Here is a 13868-nt window from a genome sequence, read left to right on the forward strand (position 1 = left end):
AAAGTCAGTACAGTTTTTGCTCACTGGGTGAATTTATGGAGGATGAAAACGTCACAAGCCCTTACTTCAAAGACTACATTGAATGGTGCCTGATGGGCTATGTAATACTACAAAGTGACACAGAACTATTTCACATCGATCCTGTCATTTGCCCCTCACAAAGCACTGAGGTAAGATTAATGCCATCCTGCAGACGAGTACACCGAGGTCCAGGAGCAGCAAACTGGGACAGCTGCGTTCTCAAAAGCTACTGCACTGAAAAAATTAGGGATTTTTGCATAATCCCATTTAACTTGAAAGTATCTGATAAACTAGGACACACTTTCAGTATCTTGGAATGGGGTCAGTATGGCCCTGGGCCCCACTGAATCACTTTCTAGAGAATATTTAAATGGTATGTTCACCTTAGTACTTACAGGTGTGACTTGTGCCTTTACATTCATTCCTCAAAATTACCAGGCATACTGCTTAACAGGTTCTAAGGCAATGGTAGTGAGCTGTGAAGTAATCACCCAAGTTGGGGAAAAAGATCTGGCCCCACATTCTGGTTTCACCATTTAGTAAAAATACCAACCTTGAACCTATGAACCTAGGACCCCAAGAGGGCTCACATAGTCGGTCATGTCTAGAATTTGCTTCACCCCAAAAGAAAGCTCAGCAAAACCACCACCACCACCATCAACTTCCAACTTTTAATAAATTCATTCTTGGTTCAACATTGTTTCACCCTCTTCCCTCCTGACCCTTCAATGGCCACGCACGCGATCCCCCTTCATCTCACAGAGTCCGACAGCCACAGGGCTGGAGGGTGAGTTTCATGGGTTGCCCATGTTCTCCAGAGGTAGCTGACGCAAGAGACTGACAAAAGGTGGCACGTGGAGAAGGAAGAAGACAGAGAAATGCTTAATGATATCTAGCATATTTATTCATCTTTTACTTATAGAAACTTGAAAGTGAGCAAAATGCAGAATAGATTCATCCTTTTTCGATCTTAAGATGAATAAAAACTGGAGAGAAAACTAAATGGCAAAACAGGTGAGCAGATGCAACCGAAAAGATATTATGGTGTTAAAACGTGAGGCAATGTTTCCAGATTTTAAGTGACTAAGACAGTTCAGTGGGCCACAAAGACTCACTGATGTGACATTACCCAAATTCTGATTCTGATCATGCACACCACCTTTTTTACATAAGAGAAAAGCATTTCAAACCAGACTTCAAACACATGGAAAGCTGGCATGGACATTTCAGACACTATGGGCTCACAGAATGAAGTGTCCTCTGCTATTTAACTCCAGCTTAGGCATCCAGCAAAACAATACATTGAAATACTTTTTATTTAGGCAAATAAGTACACATAAAGGGAATATTATTGTTCACATAGTAGGTTCTGTGCTCAGAATGATTTTTGCACAATCTTGTTTAGCCTGAAAGCGTCAGATAAACTAGGACACTTTCAATGCCTTCAAAGTGATGTAGATGCTTCTCCCCAGGCTTAACAGAGATTATACGACATTTCCAAGGTCACAAATCTGAAACCAGATTTCTTTTCCCAACTTGGACAATTACTTAACAACTCTACTGCCACACTTTAGAACGTATCAGCTAATACTCCTGGTATATAGTTTCCTGGTTCAAGTTGATACTGGAAAGTAAGGCCACTTGAAAAAACAACCTTATTTTAAGAAGCTGTTTTGAAATAAGAATCATTTTTTTTTGTAATAGGCTGGTAACATGAAGACAGGTTATTTTTCAGGTTAGATTAATAATTATCGTCTCATGTATGCTATATACAAACACTTCCCCAGAATTTGGTATGTTTGTCTATTGTAACACATGCAAAAATATTCTAATATTGCTAAGATTGAAATTCTTGTTTACTGCAGACGTGTCTACAGTTATGAGATGAAGCTGCACGGATCCTGGTTTTCTACATCAATAAGTGTGTTGTCAAGAAATAATTCAAGGATTCCTGCCCAAATCGTATCCACACTGGGATCAACATAGGCCAAGAAAAAAGAAAAAAAAAAGCCTGCATTTGAGGTCTAACATTGAGCCACCACAAAGGGACAGGAAGTGGGGAGATACAGAGACACTGTCCTGGGTCACTAGCCTCCCTTGTTTCTTTTGCCAAGAGAGAGGCAACACTCAGTACCAGAGACTTGAGCAGAAAGACGTGGCACAAAACCACCAAAGAACATCACACTCACAGACACAGACACACACACACACACACACACCTGCCACAAGAGGGATGGGTAATATATGAGCAGTCTCATATACTATGATATGAAGAAAGATGAGAGAAGGTAATGGACTGGTGGGCAAATGAGTCAAGTTTTTAACTTCCTCAGGTCTCAGAAGTCCTTTCTTCCTTTCATGTATTTGCTCCCTTATCAAAACCAGCCATTCTCTCCCCCCGCTGTCCCCCCCATCACTGCTCTTGGCTGTCTCCAGCTATCATGCTGGAAATGCTCCCTGTTCTCTGCCTCTCACTTCATTCCTATGCTATCTGTCTATCTTCATTTTATCTCTCTGATGTTTGGGGACTGCATGCAACAGAGAAAGGCCCCAGTTGCTCAAGTTCTAGACTTAACCCATAACCATGACTTCAGGTGGCAGAGACATGAGAGCACATGGCACTGAACCGCATTGTTAGAAAGTTGATCTTCCATTTCAAATCCCACTTCAACCCTTCTACTCAGGTAGGACAAAGCCTCACTGGGAGTTGGTGTGACACCTGATACCTGCTAAAGGCCATTTTTAACAGAGAGAGAACCTCTCTGGCCCAATACCTTTGGTAGAAATATTCAGCAATAGAGAGAGAGAAGTGTTTATCAGGGGCCCATTGTATTACGGTCCACGGGCAAACCTGGTCTGCTGCTGATTTTTGTAGAGCTCATGAGCTAAGAATGAATTTTGTATTTTTGAATGTTTGGGGGGAAAAAAGATCAAAACAAGGGTAATAGTTCATGACATGAAAAAAATTACATGAAAAGCAAATTTCCATGTCTAAGTAAGTTTTATTGGGACACAACCGTGCCCATTCATTGATGTATTGCTTTTTGCTGATTTGGGGTTACAATGAGGGAAGCGAGTAGTTGAAACAGAAACCACATGGCCTATGAAACCAAAAATATCTATTATCTGGCTCTACAGAAAAAGTTTGCCAGCTCCTGCATATACCATCATTCTGCCCTCGTGGTATTTATTTTAGGTTACCATCGAGCTCTGGCACCTGATACTACCCTCTTTTTAAGGGATAATATAAAATCTCTTTTTTTACTTAGACTGATTTATAGTCTAACAAATGAGGGGATTTAAGGGGAAACAGAAGCCAATAAAGTAGTGGTGGTATATTCAGGTGAAAATCAAGGAACACGTAAGCAAGATTGTGCAGAATGCCTGAGAATGGCAAAGATTGAAAAATAATAAACCAAGAAGTTGGGCGCAGTCAGGGAGGAGTTGGGATATAAAACTAAAGACTATGTCAACAAGACACCCAGATGTAGCAATCTGTCTTCAAAGGTCAGAGTGGAGTCTGCAGTGTGGACCCCTAGTGGACCAGAGGTCAGGCAGGCCACCCAAGAACATCAGGTTGGCCAGCCTCGTCATGGGGAGTAAGCAGCACGTTCTTATTTTACATCCACAAGACCCCAATGCACTGGCCAAGAATTCCACATCTGGCAAGTGGTGAGACCATCAGTCCAAAACTACCAAAGCTGTGTAAGTCAGGTAAAACAACAGCAAATAGTTCAGGCTAAATGCTTCACAGCCAGTATCACTCTGTGCTGATCATGTATCCAGGATGACTGAAGAAGGTTCCTGGAGCTTTCTCCCTCTGATGGAAATGTTTCCAGAATGCATAGAGCATGAAAGACTTCCTGCATCTCAGAAAAAGTTCATATTACCATTGACAACACTTTACACTCTTCAATGTATGACAAGCAGAATGTTTATTCTTTAGCAATGAAATTTCCTCAACAGTTTGACTATATTTGTCTCAGAAATTTCTTCTTGTAAAACCCTCTTATACACTATCACCTTTGCCTCTCACTGTTCTTACTGAGTATGGATCTCTTCTGAGGCTTTTGACTCAACATTTCTCCCCCCTCAGATGAAATTGTTTTTTGGTGATTCTACTATAGCAACGATTTCTGTTGTGAGTCATAGACCCTATCATACGAGTGTTAAAATTCATCATCTTTTTCTTTCCATATGATTAATGTTTTTAAAAATGCTAGTAAAACTTAAAACTTAGCATACCTGGAAAAATAAAAGTTGAAATGCTGAATTAAGACTAGTGTCATATAAGTGAATGTCATTTTTTCCACATATGTGCAGTATTTCAACTGGTCATCAGTTTTTAGGTAAATTACAATTAGTTTTATCTGCTACTGACTCAGAAGGCTGAGACAAGAGGTTCCAAACTTTTTGTTTCAACCACAATGAACTAGTTTTATTAAATTCCAAGCACTCCCACCAACAGCCACTAAGTTTCAGAAGATTCTACCAACTAATACTTGTTAAAGATTAATTAATTCATGCAGAGTATCTACTAAATTACCAGTCAGAGCTTACAGACTGAAATATTTATGGTCAAAAGCCAAGGAACTTGACAGTTTGGTTATGCCCAAAGTCTTATCTCATACAAATGACTGAATTAACTTCAGGCCTTTCCAAACATAACACACAGCTGACTAAAGTGCACACTGGAAGCTGTAATTCCCAGCATCCTTTCCTCCAAGCCCCTCTTACACAGGACCAGTCAAGAGCGGGGGAATCATGGCACACTCTACACAAGCTGACTTCAGCCCAGCTCCAGGGACAGAAAACCATCACAGTGGATATGCCAATTAACGTATTCCATCTCCCAGGCTACAGGGAGAGCGGAACATGCTGGAAACCAGTCAAATTTAGAATGTCAAGAATTTTTCTGAAAATCTTAAGATTCACTTTTTCTCTCTCCTGTGTGACACATTTAAGAAGATCCACAACCCAGCAGTGTAAACAGGGTCAGCCTAAAGATAAGCCAGCACTATGGAAAACAGATTAGAGAAAGAGAGGGAGTTGACCACTGAGGACTCACCATCGGCACCATTTAAGCCTGCGTGAACTGGGCTTTCTGTTGCTTACAACCAAACCCATCCTAACTTACATACTGAAAATCTCCATGATTATATTTCCCAAAGCCCTTAGATTCTGGGACCCCAGGCACTGGGAACCCCTGCTCTGATGGTAAATAGATTTTATACATTTCAATGGCAGTATCAGAATGTGTAAAATAACCAGTAAGTGTGCATTTCAAGCTTGGTGGATATATTTCAGAGCATTTGTAACCCCGGGTCAGGCATGTCACTGTGAAAACTATGAGAGATAACAACTCCAGGAAATTGCCTCATGTTCTTCCTCTAATTACAAGACAGCCATGCTGGCTGACACTATTATGGTAAAGTGACATGAGGAGACAAGCTGGCTCCAGGTGGCTCCCTAACCACAAATGCTTTCAGCTAGCTCTGCATCAAGAGACACCACTTAACCATTTCATTAACATCCTTAATTTCTAGGGGAAAGGAGAGAATCCATTATCACAGAAGGCTTGCTTTAAAAATGGCATACGAAGTGGTAAACTTTACAAGCAAGATTCGATGATCAAAGGAACAAATAAAATGCTGTTCGAGATTGCTTTACACTAGGTGTGCATATGGTTGAGATCTTGGTTTCTGCCCCAGGATTTAGAGGAGACACACGATTGGCCTAGTATAAGAAAAATAAGAATCGGTGAGAAAATGCTGGTATGTAGGACCTACACTTTGAAGTCCTCTCTGCAACTCAAGACAGAATCTATTGGGCTCATAAAAGGGGAGCAGCTTAAAAGTTTTATGGGTAGCACCAAAGTTGGAATAAAACCCTAGTGTGTCTCTCTGTGCAAAGCAGTCTTAGTTTTTGCTACACTTGAAGGAGATGGGAGAGAAAGGAAAGATGTGGATGTATGCATTCAGGTAAAAAGATGACCATTTTGCTAGTCAGCAGTTTCTTCTTGGTGTGCTGTGGAAAGACGAGGCCTCCACAAACCCAGTTTGGATGGAGATGGTGAACAGAAAGAGAAAGCTAAATTGCTGTTTTTAAGAAATAAGCAAAGAAATGAGAAGCCAGAAGCAGGATGTGAGGAGAAAGAACAAGTTAGGCCATTTGGAGGTCATGGTCTATGGAGATTGCTGACCGAGGATAAATTCAGGGTGGGCAAATACTTAGGAACAGGGCTACTGAACATTTGATTCTAAATTTCTCTGATGCAAACTTCCCCAAACTCTCTAAACGCCTGTGCCCTTGTGAGTTGCATACAGGGAAACTGTGGAAAAGAGGTCATTTCCAACTCTGAGAGAAGAGAGAATATCAAGGCTTTTTACCCAAATCAACCATGAATAGGAAGCCTCCAGGAATGCTCAATGGAATTCCATGGGGACTAAGATAAAGGCTCAAGCCAACTTTATTAGAATCTCAAAAGTCAGGGTGACCTTAGTTGATTAATGACTCCTCAAACTATTATGAAAAAAAGCTCTCAGGACCATGGCCAACTGGAGACTCCCCGGAGAAACGCAAGCAATGTCCCAAGTTGACAACTGGTGTGAAGACCAGTAGAATTTTGTTCTATCTATTTTCTTAAAAATGAGTGTCATCACCTGTAAAGGAGTCACATGAATTTCACTGTGGTGGCACTGAAGTTTTTTCAGGTGTCTCAAATCTGTCTAACTCTACAGTGAATGTCTGTGTAAGGAATCAAGAGGTGGAAACTTAACTCTATAAACACGCGAGAGCCATTTCTGTCAGTGTGCCATTTTATAGAACCCTGAAAGGAAATCACTTTGTGGCATCTTGAAAAGAAGAAAGGTACTATGTCATCCTCCCATCAACATGCAAAACAGACTTTGGCAGTAACACAGCATTTCTTTCGCTTTTAGGGGGAAAAAAGAAAAAAGATATGGAGGTCTTTTAGTTGGTGAGCTTTTTAGGAATTAAGAAGAGGCACAGGGAAGGAAAGAAAAAAGATTCTTAACTGTATTCCTTCACTGGCAAAAGGAATAAAGCAATGAGCTTCCCGTTTGCATGTCAGCAGATGAATGGATTTTCAAAGGAGAAAAATATCACCCCAAATGAAGAGTTAACACATTTATTGACCACACTCTTAGCCCATATTTCACAACATAATGGTAATCTTGCTGAATTCTGTAAAATCCTATTATAGATCATTTAGCATTTACTATAGCATTTAAAACAGCCAGGCTTCTGTGTTGGAATGCATTTTGGGGGGTATAAAATTCTATGTGTTGGTCTGAACCTCACACACTACAGAAGTAAACTCTTGTCTTCCCTCTACTGCTCTAAACTTGCAGCGCTGTGGAGCAGAATTCTCTCGCTGCGTTGCTCACAGCAGACACTGGTACCTACCTCTCCCACCTACCAACCGCAGTGGGAAAGGCTCCCAAGCATACATCAAAGTGCTGAAGGGAACAGCGCATGCTCGTGAGAAACATATACAAATGCACACAGTGATACATATGAGTGTATATAGGAATACATATATAAATATGTACATGAATATGTATACAAATATGAATATGTATAGGTATGTGTCTGAAGCATGGCCTGCAAATCTGTTATCCTCAGTGTGCTCAAAGATTTTTCTTTATCTCACAAGGCTGAGTTATTTCCTGGTTTCCTTCTCCAGTTACTCTTTCTTCTCTCCCCTCACTAACTGTACCTGTCTCCCCCTCCAAACTCACTCCTTGGCTTCCAACCCCCAGTGCCCAACCCAGCTACCTTCCCAGACTCATGGTCAATGTGTAATTTCATCATCTCCCAGAAAGATTCGGCCCCAAATGGACACCTGCACCTAAAATAATGTCCAAACCTCGGCTCATCGTCCCCTAGCCTGCCATCTCCTCTCCTCTGGGACTACCAACCTGCCTCTTCCAATTGTCCGTCTCTTTCTCACCAAGTCCAATGAAACTCCCAGGGTTTTTATCCCTCCATCACTGCCTTCCCTATCCCTTCAAGTATCCTACTGAAGACCCTGATTGTGGCATTTCAGAAACATCACCATTTCCTCTAGTTTGGGATCCTCACTATATTTTATAAAATACTGACAGATGAATTCTCCTGGAGCCCAGCTCTGACCATGCCCACCAGCTGTGTAGTCACAATCTTCAAAAGCCCGATCCCTTGAGTCACTCAGACAATTTGAAATCATGGCTCTCTCTCACTCCTCTCTGCCCGTGGTATGAGCACACACCCTCTTAAAGACCCAACTGGTTCAAGACCCAATTGATGTTATTGAATAAATTCATTGCTTCTTAGCCTGAATTTGAAGCCCCCCCATCGGTGCATTGTCACCTACTTTTCCAACTCGCTCCCCCTGTATGAACTCTATGTCCCAAAGGGAATCAGTCACTGTTTTTCTCAAGTACCAAGCTTTTTGGTCCTCGTTGCTTATCCACTCTGTCTCCATGAGCCAGAAAACCATCTTTTCCCCCAAATATCGACAGTGTGCATCTGCAGCAAGCTGTAGCTTAAATTCTCCATGGGGATAAAGAAATATCATACTACTCTCAACTCTTTCTTGCTCAGAACAGCATCTGAGTATGAATTTTGGTTTCCTCAAAATTGCCTACAGCACTGCTACACCCATGGAGCTCTCAATTCCCCAAGGGGTGAGTGCGAGAAGGGATGGAGGGGCCCAACAGTTGTCTCATGCACACACACCATCAATATCTCTTGTAACTCTAATGTCAAAAACTAGCTTAATAACTTTATCCTCTTGAACTCCTCCACTACTTGTTAGCAAGCATACTGCCCTTTCTTAGTTTAATATTAATTGGAACAGCTAAGCATTTAGCATCAAAATGATATTTCTTTTCTCTCATCACAGGTAAGGATTTTAGATGCTTTAACAAGACATCAAAAGAGCAGGTTTTAGTTATCAGGGAAGCCACGTCATACCGAAATGACTTCAGATTCCCTTAAATCTGTCTCTGAATTCATACCGTTTATTCTGCAGAAATATATAAACTTCTTACAGTGGATTATGAATAAATGAATACCAATTCTTGAAAGTGATCTATGCATCTGTGATTATTACATACTATCATCTCCATAACCACACCCGTGTCATCTTCCAACGGTATTTATTAAGAGCCCATATGTTCATGCTACAGGATAAAAACAAAAGCTGCTGCTCAATCCAACTTCTATTTCTTTTAACGCCTAATGCTCTTAAGAGAATGGGTGGTTCTCTGTCACTGAAGAAGTTTGTAACTGTCAACATAAGAAACTAACTGGGTTTTAGTCAGAGGCTTAGAATGCCAATATCAAACCACTGCCAGAACGTACAGTAAAAAGAAAAATTCTGTCAACTTTTCCTGCCTGCAAGTCTGTTTCTATGCGTTGACTATATAGCCAAGCCAATTCAAAAGGGATGAAAAGTAAAAATCCTTTGCTGTAATGTAGCCAATACAGCCAGTGGATTTCCTTTTTCTAACTGTAGTTTTTGAATGTCCTGTAGACTCATCATAAATCATTTCCAATCTAATTCTCCTGCTTCCCAATTTTAACTGTCGGCCTTATTTAAAGAATTGCCTCTATATTTAACAGATTCCAGTGCCATTCTGAGAGCTAGTCAGCTAAAAAAGAGTGTGTTGTTCCAATATGCATCATTCAACTGCCTCACTTTCTAAGTAGCTTAAATGTTAAACATCCCAGTTGTCTTACCTAGCAGGGATTTGAAAACTATGTATATGACACTCCAGTAATAAAGAAAATCAGAGTTTAATGCCTTGGTCGATGGCTAGCCCTTCCAGGCTTCAGGTGAAATGTTTTTATAAATGTGTCTTCTCCAAAACCACCCCAAACATGCCACACCTCATCAAGAAAAAACATAAATATTCAACAGGACAGGACTGCAAATTTCCTTTTTATGTTAAGTAAGATCTACAGGGTAACACTGCTATTTTTTTAAACCAATAGCTTATTATGCATTTTACTAAAATAAGGAATTAAATAAAGTTTCCCAAAGCACAAGGTAACAGTCGATACTCAGTTGCATTCAAGGGTCCTCCAGGGAGAAAAAGGAAGAAGAAAAAAATGTGGTGGCAGTTACAACAAATTAACAACATATAATAAAAATGCCATAAACATGCGGCATACATAATAAATCTAATCAAGTCTACAAGGCGGGCAGATAAAAATGATTAACTGCCACTATCCTTGAAAAGAAAATTTTGTCCCCTGTTATTCATCACAGCTAATGTTCTGACCCTAAATCTAACATGTAGATCAAATGACCTTTATAGTAACACACTGCACCGAGTATAAGTCTTCTCACTTCCTATTTTATTTTCTGAGAAATCAGGAAAACACATAGAGTACAGCCACTTTTTACTTAAAGGTGTGGCTTTGGGGGATGTTAATAAGGTTCTCAGAATCTTCCCGTCTATTGACAGAAAAAAGAGCAATTGCAACACGAGAGGCCGGCCTCTACAGATGGACAGGACAAACACACAAAAACACTAGCCATCCTGACGCCACAGCCAGGCACTCTAGAGGTTGCCTGCATTTGTTTCCTGAGTCTGATATGTTGTTACCAGTGCAGAAAGGCCTCCGGCCAATGAGGAATGCAAATGATAAATCTGTAAGGTGTGGCTGTGAATTTCACCTAAAGGAAAAGCAGGAAAACTGAAGCTGGTCTGCAAGGCGGGCTCTGTGGCTTGAGTGACTTGCATGAGTGGCACCCAAGTTCCGGTCAGTGAAGATCACCACCTTGCCAGGTAGCACAGGTCCGAGACAGCTTTGCTCTCACGGTTAAGATTATCCAGAAGGAACCGCTATGACAAGAAGGGTTACCAAACGTGGGGGATTAACAATCGGAGATGTAAAAAAAAAATAAAACATAAAATCAGTATTTTTTTTTTAAGAAGCTGAAGAGGTTCAAATGAACAAACTTCTACTTGTTCCTCAAAGGAAAAAACAAAGAGCTTTCAGAAACATCTCCTCTGAGAGATGTAATAGAATATGAGTAAATTATAACAATTAAAAACCATTAAAGATAGAATGATTGAGAATACCTGTTTGGGTAACAATGACTTTCTTGAATTCCTCATAACAGAGGGTCTATTTTTAATCACTCTTTTTTGCACAAACTTGCATAATTTAACAATAATTGCAGATTTTTTAATTTTTATACATCCACATGAACATAAAGTGAAAACCATAAATTATATACTAACTCCAGCTGTTAAATGTTGGCATTTTGTCTTCAAAAAAAAAAAAAGTTCAAAAATCTGTTTCCTTAAACCAAGGAAATGTGGGAAAAGGCCATTCTGCCAGTGGAAACCTTCAGCAGCAGAAAGCTCACGCTGCGGTTTCTTGCCGAGGCAGCAAACTTCACTGAAAGAGAAGTTGCTGCCAACTCAAATACTGTTTGCTTTCACACCCAAGAACAAACTGTGTGCGTGGCGAAGGCATCCGAAGGGCTGGGAGCAGCTGCAGAAAGGTAACAGTAGTGTCAGAGCTACTGTAAACTGGTTCTCGCTTTCTCATCAGCAAGCCAGCCTCCTAGAAAACAACACACTGCCTTCTCCTGGTGTCCCCGGTGGCCCTCAGTCACACCTGCTGGGATACAAACCCTCCTTTTTTTCCAAGTCAACAAGCCAAGGGACTTTTGGGCAAACGAAGGGAAATAAAATCACCCCCGGCAAAGAAAGCACACAGCCCTTCACTGGGATCCTAGGGGCCAGTGAGGTCCAGGTTTAAATGGAGTTAAGAAGAAATTAGCCGTATCTCAGGGCCACATGCGACCCCCTTTCCCTAGAAGCAGGAAATGCAAAGGAAGTGTTCACTGCAACCCTGAAACCAAATACAGCAAGCTCTGCAAAAGCAAATATCACCGCAGGGGCTGTGCTGCCCTCCAAAGACCCCCCAGGTTAGCTTCGCACCCCATGGACGGCTGTCACTTAGGGACATGCCAGAGGGAGTCAAGAATTCCACATGAAGAAGAAACCACCTGAGTCCTTAAAAAGCAAAAGGTTTATTCTGTGATTCCTTTCCGTTCTAGGTTCCAGTAAACAAAGGCCAACTTCCGGTTGGGATGGCACTGTGTGAGCCCCACATTAAAAAACGGTCACATAAGTGAGACTTCCTTCTTTCCTTTGCTTCATACTGCATTGAAATAATAGTTAACATTATTGTGCAGGTGGTTGGAATGGTCAATTTCATGTTTCAAAACATTGTTGTGCAGTGCCTTGGAGGTGGGGAAAAAGAGAGCCCTCCTCCATCTGAGACAGGCTCTGTTATGAAATCCTGCCTCCCTGTGCCTGGCGTCTGCACTTCCAGAATCAAGTACAATTCATCGTTCTGAGGAAGAAGCCTTTTCAAGGTGGAAAATCATATCGTTTCTTCAAAAACCCCTATTCCATCTAGGTCTCCCTTTCCCCAAACACTAAACACAGGCCACAAAAATGTCATGGGCTCCAAGCACATATATGAAGGACATGGTGAATCTGTAAGCATGGAAGAGCTAAATATTCTCCATCCATAGTAATAAAGTTTACCTCGGGGAAAAACATCATATATTTCCAATTCCAGACTGAACGTAGTAAGGTTTCAGTATAAGAGGGAACTTTATTGACTTACTCTAGTTTAAAATTAGAAACCTTTTTCTTTCTGTTTTAACCACCCATGCCTACTGCCCCCACCACAGAAAGTTTGATGGTTTAGACACAGGTTGGAAAAATCTGTCCGGCTAAACAAAGACTGCCTTTTCTTCCACAATAAAAAGGAGTGTAAGAATTTGCCAATTGTTCCCCCAAGACACAATCCTGTAACAAATTCTCCTTCCCTCCAAAATGATTGATGGGATGTTGTTCTCATCTCTCATCCCTCCCTACCTTGATGGGTCGCTGGTGAAAACCAGGGAGCCACAGACACACACTTCAGTCTTTTGCTTGTGCGGGCCTCAATTCTCCAAAGCCAGGTTGCTGCCAATGTCCTTGTAGCCAGTGGTGAACAGGCCACAAGGTTCAAGTTAACTGCAGAGCGTCACCGTGCTGAACATCTGGTCATGAATGAACGGGTTGCCCACTAACTCTCAGCATTGGGCAGCTGATGAAAAATTCAACATTTTCCTTGCTGGCACAGTTGTTCTGGAGAATTCTCTAGAGCTTCCTGAATTATATTAAGACAATTTCACTGCAGCAATCTATATCTGTGAGAACAGCTGGTGTTGAAAGGGATCTGCTGCTCTCTCTCTGTGCTGGGGGACCTCCTGTTGGATCAGGACACTTTTACTACATTCGTCCTTGAAAACTTAGCCTCCCCTCCGAGGGACTGGCTGAAGTGAATGGCAGGGAAGGCAGCTCCCGGGTGCTGGATTCCATGCCAAAGAACCTCTCCGTTCCGGGGGAAAAATTATTGCCTTGCCTAGAGAGTATTAAGATCGAAACAGTACATTCTGAAGACCTGTCTCAGAATTTCTCTTAGAAAATATATGCAAATGGTCATCCAAACGATTGCTGGGCTCTGAAATTAGATGGGTCCTGTCAGCACCGGACATTTTCTGAAGCTTTTCAGTATAAAATAATAGTCCTTTAAAAACTCCAACGACTGTGTCCAAATATTAGTTTTTCCACCACATGGCTGATTTCAAACTTAGCAGAGTCTTTTATTAAACCGAAGGGCGACATAATTAGAGCAAATCAAGTGTAATACGTTATATTATGCTCAGCCCTTGAAAAAATCACAATGACAGAAGTGTCCGTGGATGCTTCAGAAAAGAAATTCTCTAAAAATATATCAGTAGCATTTAAAGAAATTAA

General features: G+C 41.2%; 1 protein-coding gene across 9 annotated transcripts in view; it reads right to left on the reverse strand.

The window, feature by feature from the left end:
- FOXP1 (forkhead box P1) overlaps positions 1 to 13868 on the reverse strand; it is a 624795-nt gene that overhangs the window by 367670 nt on the left and 243257 nt on the right. The window lies entirely within an intron of this gene.

Source organism: Manis javanica, chromosome 3, assembly GCF_040802235.1.
Source record: "Manis javanica isolate MJ-LG chromosome 3, MJ_LKY, whole genome shotgun sequence".
In the NCBI taxonomy this organism is placed as follows: Eukaryota; Metazoa; Chordata; class Mammalia; order Pholidota; family Manidae; genus Manis; species Manis javanica.